Below are 6,533 nucleotides of genomic sequence, written 5' to 3' on the forward strand. Positions count from 1 at the left end.
GCTACAAATGAGACAAGACATGAATCAAAACTTTAACAGAGGGTCACAAGAATTAGAAAAAAGGTCACAAGATCTAAAAAACGAAATTAAGGCAGAACACGCACATACAGATCAGAAATTAGACAACATGTACCAAAATCTAAAACACGAAATCAAAGTAGAAATTCAAACAGTCGCTGAAAAATGTTCACAATCAACACAAGAATTACGCGACAAAATTCAAGAAATATCCGATAACCAAGCAACATTTGCAGTTAGTATACGGGAAACAATGACAGAAAACTTTGCTAAACAAAACGCTCAGATTGATGAACGTTTTAACAATCACACAGAAAACTGTTTGATACGTCACCGTAAACTGGTGCGATCGCAGGATAAAGAACGAAAAGAATTACTACAAACAATCACTAAACAGCGTCAGGACGACAAAAAGAAAGTGTTTGCCCAGGGCAAAACATATGTAGACAATCACATACAGTCGATCTCGGAAGAAATCGAAACGGTCAAAGAAACAAATAATCAAATACAAGACAGGCTTACAGAAATCCAAACACAGACAATCGATGTGAAAACTTCTACAGACACTGAAATCCAGAATGTTAAAGATAAATTAACAGAGGACGTTCAGACACTAACTGACAAAATAGAACACATAGAAATTAACCATGACACAGAAAATTTAAAGGCAGATTTTAAGAAAGTCACCAAAAGCAACCGTAAATTACGAAACGAACTGACAGAAAAGATCAATGAACTCACTACAAGAATAGATCTTTTAGATACTAACAATGACGAGAGATCAGACGACACTGCACCAGTCCCAGTGCAACAGAACTCTAATAGTAATAACACGCCATTGACAAATATACAACAAACTATCACAGATCTAAAATCGCGTAATGATTCATTGCATCAGCAAATAAATTCTCTACAGCAAGAGATAGCGGACGCACAAGAAACCGCCGCACATAATCATTTTCAACAGAACACACACCGTTACGAAATGCCTCAGATCCATAATACATATAATGTTGGTAGACTTCAGAGAGTAAGAGATTTTACCCAGGAAGAAAGACACCCGAATCCATATTCAAGACAATACGACAACACTTACACACACAGACATGACAGTTTTGATCACAAACATTTTCTTTCAGTTAGAAAGTTTAAAACATTTAAAAACGACAGGGCGCAAATACATCCGTTGGATTTCATCCAACAGTTCAGGGGAGCACTTCCACCATCATGGCCAGTACAACATAAGTTAGAATTTATTGTCAGTTTTCTTGAAGGAGAACCAGCACGACGAATGCGACCAATTGCTAGACAATGTTTTTCCGTAGAAGCATTTGAGGAAGCATTTTTATCAGCATATTGGTCTGACACTACACAAAACAGCATCAAAGATCGGCTACTTAGTTTGCCAAACTTTGAAAATTCTACCTTTCCAACAATCACACAATTTTTCGAGTACATGGTGGAACAGAACCAGTACCTCAACGAGCCATACAGTCAATAGGCATTAATACAGCTTTGCATTTCAAAACTGCCCAGAGCTTTGAAAGTGTCATTACTGACAGGACAACAAAAGGACAATGTATCCGCTTTTAGAGACATCTTACAACTATTAGATGCACACCAGGCAGACTACGCATTTGTTAACAAAAATTTTTCACGACAGAACGGAAAACAAACAAACTCAGCTACTTTTGAACAAACACGATTTGGTAATAACAATCCGAGTAAACGCTTTCGCAGCGAAAATGACAACGAAAACAGGAGTAATGAAAAACATTATACTGACACGGTAAATTTATATTCAGGACAGCAACAGAATCCGAGACTTAACACGCAACCGAATAGGTCAAATTTCCATATGAATCATCGCTCAGATAATGCGACCGGGGAAGGCCATTACGCGGGTCGACCACAAAATGAACAAAAACAAACGTTTCTACGGGGTGCAGGTGGGCTGCCGTACAGTCACAGTTATAACGACAGGAGAAAAGAAAACGAACACAGACGGCCGAGGACGTTCCACAATGACAATTTTAACGGAAACTACAACAGGGCCCAACAGCTGCGTTACCGTATGAATGTACCAGACACCAGATTTCATCCACCAGACACTGCTAATAATCAAAACGGCAGAACTGTACAGTTGATAGAACACATACCAAACTCCCAAGCTGAAAATCACATATCGGAAGAATTATGACTAGAGAAAACCTGCAATGAATCTCTTAATGTCGATACTATGAAATCACACAGAGAAAACATAACGACCGAAAATGCCATTACATTTGACGACGTGAGAGACACATTGTTACAGGAAAAACCAATCCTACAGAAAACAATATATCACCCAATAATAGAGATAAATTTACAGTCGCACAATATTTTAGCGATAATTGATTCAGGTTCACCTATGTGCGTAATTAACGAAGACACATTTAACAGATGCAATAGCAATAATGATTACCCAGTATTTCCTTTAAACAGAACGAAGGTCAAGGGAGCTTTTGCAGGAAAAGGCATTGAAGGTAAAAGACAGACACAATTAACATTTGTTTTTGCAGGGGAAACGTTCCACAGTGATTGTTGGATAGTTCCGAATTTAACAGCAGACATGATATTAGGAATAAATTTTCTTGTTCAGTACGATGCGAAGATTGACTTCAAATCGTCATACCTCACACTACAAAAGGAAAACAAGGAAGTGATCGTAAGATTTCAAAACACAGTATCCTCCGAAGAACAAAATATGCACAGGATCGAGATTATTACTGATTCTCAAGATAACGATTGTTATATCGCACTATACACGAACACACTTAATAATGACTTGGTAGAGGAACAGGAGTACAATATGTTCGAGACAATTACACGCAAGGTAGACAACAGTGTAGCAAAATGCGACGCAGAACGCACAGAACTTGAAAATATTCTGGTACAACACAAAGCAGTTTTTGCCAATGTTCCAGGCACAATGACAGGATTTATGTACGAATTTCAGGTGAAACCACACGAGACTTTCAAAGCAAAGCATTATCCAATCCCACACATACACACAGAAGCAGTTAAGAAAGAATTACGAGCAATGATCGATCAAGGAATAATAGAACCAGCAGCCAGCCAATATATAAATCCACTACACATTGTTGAAAAGAAGGATGGATCACTACGTTTAGTTTTAGATTCACGTCAAGTTAATAAAATAATCATTACAGAAACCGACCGACCACAGACGTTAGAAGAGTTACTGCAACAATTTCATGGCACCTCCATTTATACTACACTCGACCTCAAATCAGGGTTTTGGCAAATCCAACTACACCCAAATTGCCGAAAATATACGGCATTCCTTTGCTTTGGGGAATGCTATCAATTTTGTAAACTTCCGTTTGGACTAACGATTTCGTCTGCCGCCTTTATACGAGGCATGAATACTATTCTACCACAAGATCTGAAAAACAAAATTACTACATATGTCGATGACATTTTAATTGCAGCAGAAAACTGGGAACAACACAATCATACTCTTCAACAATTACTGAATACATTCGAGCAGAATGGTATAACTATAAACTTGCGTAAATCTGAATTTGGTAAAGCGTCAATAAAATTTCTAGGGCACATTATCTCACAAACAGGTATCGCACCAGACCCTGACAAATTGCAAGCACTGAAAGACATCGACGTGCCAACAAACAAAAAGGAACTTCGGAGCTTTTTAGGTCTAATCAATTATTTTAGAAAATTTATCCACTACAAAGCATTAGACACGCCCTTGCTATACCAGCTTACAAGTAAAAACACACTTTGGTCATGGAATGAAGACGTTGAAGCTGAATTCGAGAACTTGAAAGAAGCATTATTAAAAGCACCTTTGTTATCACACCCTGACCCAACACAAAACTTTTCCGTTGCAACAGATAGTTCAACCACAGCACTAGGAGTACATATTTTCCAAGAAATAAAGGAAGAAGATAAGACAGTCGTGAAACACATTGCTTTTGCAAGCAGGATACTTTCTCCAGCAGAGCGCAATTATTCTGTAACAGAATTAGAGACACTATGTGTAATTTACGCTTTTAAGCGATTCCGTCATTTTCTATATGGCCGACATACAACAATATATACCGATCACCGAGCAATCCAGTTTTTATTGTCAGCAAAACTTACGCACGATAGATTAAGCCGCTGGAAATTATACTTACAAGAGTTTGATTTTACCATTATACACATTCCAGGCACGCAGAATACTGTTGCCGACGCATTGTCGAGGTCCATTCACAATAAACGCATGGAGAAAGAAAATACCTTTTGCTACAACCATAGTATTATGTATATTAAACAAGTAGCTTTCGAAAACTTTATATCAGCAGCATTACAGGATATAGAGAGAGAACAGCAGAAAGATGAAACACTGAAAGAGATTGTAACGCTTTGGAAAGACAGAAGTAACGCTAAAGTCAGACTTCATTACACTGTACATCAAAATATACTCTTTATTCGATCATACCGAGACGGTAATAATTGGCTTTTATGCATTCCGGAAGGGATCGTAAATAAACTGATATGGTATACACATCTAAGTTATGGACACTACGGAGCGAGGAAATGCTTTCTGATTCTGCGACAAAATTGCCACTTTAATAACATGGAAAAACACATAAGAAAAGTAATAGCATCATGCAAGATATGTCAAAAAGCTAAATCATCAACAGTGTCACACATTCCACCATTGTATCCCATCATACCGGTTAAGTTAAGACACATGGCAGCAGTGGATCTTTTCGGTCCAATCCCCAGAACAAATAATGGTTATAGTTATATTTTTGTAGCTGTAGAACTAATATCCAAATTTGTAACATTTTCTCCACTAAGGAAAGCAACAGCAAGAACAGTATCAAGAGCGTTTGTAAGAGATTTTCTATCAGTAGTAGGACGTGTACAGAAGGTTATTTCGGATAACGGTCCGCAGTTTAGGTCAGACGTATGGAAGAAAATGTTAGAAAGTAAGAACATAACACCTATTTACATATCAAGATATCACAGTTCTTCCAACCCATCAGAAAGAATAATGAAAGAGATCGGGAAGTTATGCAGAATTTATTGTCATAAAAGACATACAACATGGGATAAATATATTTTACAGTTTCAAGAAGTGATAAATGCAATACCCAATGAATCTACGATGCTATCACCAACCGTAATACTGACAAATAAAGACCCACCGAACAAAATTACCGAACTAATTACTTTTCCTAAGACGCGTAGGCTTCGACATTGTGAAATAATAGACACAGCATTAGCAAACACTAAAAGAGCTGCAGATCGGCGGAAGAAACAACAGAAGCAGGTAAGTCGACTACAGAAGTACGAGATTGGCGACAAAGTACTGATTCGCACTCATTTTCTTTCCAACAAAGGTAAGCACAGATGCCGTAAATTCGAACTTCTGTATGCAGGCCCTTACAGAGTTCGTAATATTCCACACGCTAATGTAGTGCATGTGGAAACGCTACGTAAGAAGAAATCATTAGGGAATCATCATGTATCCAACGTGAAACATTTCTTGACTTAAATTTTTGCATTTCAGCTGACGAAAGGACGGCGTGACACGTAAGTATGCAACAATGGTAGTTTCAGCGCGCTTCAGTAACAAACAAAGCCGCGACACGCAGCGGGCCGCTAATATTTCACCGTAACTTAAAGAACACAGCAGTACTTAATGATGCTACGCCAGCCAAGACAAATAAAAACACGAGAAACATTTCCTAACTTAAAGAGAACATGCAGACAACGACACGACGTATGAATTTGTGCACTGAGAGCTCATAAATGAAAGAAATTTTTTTTTATAACGTGACATAATTACTTAAGAAAATGTCGATTTTTGCAATAGCTAAACTGATAATATAGATCGTTCATTAATCAATTATTTTAGTGGTAACATTAACATGTACTCTTTATTCCAGAATGCAGCATTGTTGTCACACGTCATCAAAATGAAACGTAGTTTTAGTTAGAATAAGGATGTGAATCTTTAGGTCACGCAGATAGCTGACGCTAATTGTCATTACAGAAATTTTATAGGTCATGCCGGGAGCTGACGTGATTTTTCAGCAGTTAATATTATGATAAAGTGTTTTATAGGTCATGCCAGGAGCGGACGAGAAGTACCAGAAGATGTTTATTGAAGTCATGCCGTGCACTGACGATAATTATTACTGAATGTTTTATAATAAGTCATGCCGTGCGCTGACGTTAATTAATGCTGAATGTTTATAACAGGTTATGCAGAGAGTTGACACAGATGCAGAAGAAGAATGTGTATGTTATGTTAGTATATAAGAAATGTATAATGTTAAGAAATAATTTTGCTAGCATGTGACACATTGCAACACTATGGATGGGGACCACACATTACAATGTCTAACCAGAATAATGTTTACCTTAATTTTCAGCTCCAAAAGAATACTTTAAATAATTTTATGACAGTAATTTTATTGTATATTATGACCTGA

The sequence above is a fragment of the Schistocerca gregaria genome, chromosome 1 (genome assembly GCF_023897955.1).
Source record: "Schistocerca gregaria isolate iqSchGreg1 chromosome 1, iqSchGreg1.2, whole genome shotgun sequence".
NCBI classification, from domain to species: Eukaryota; Metazoa; Arthropoda; class Insecta; order Orthoptera; family Acrididae; genus Schistocerca; species Schistocerca gregaria.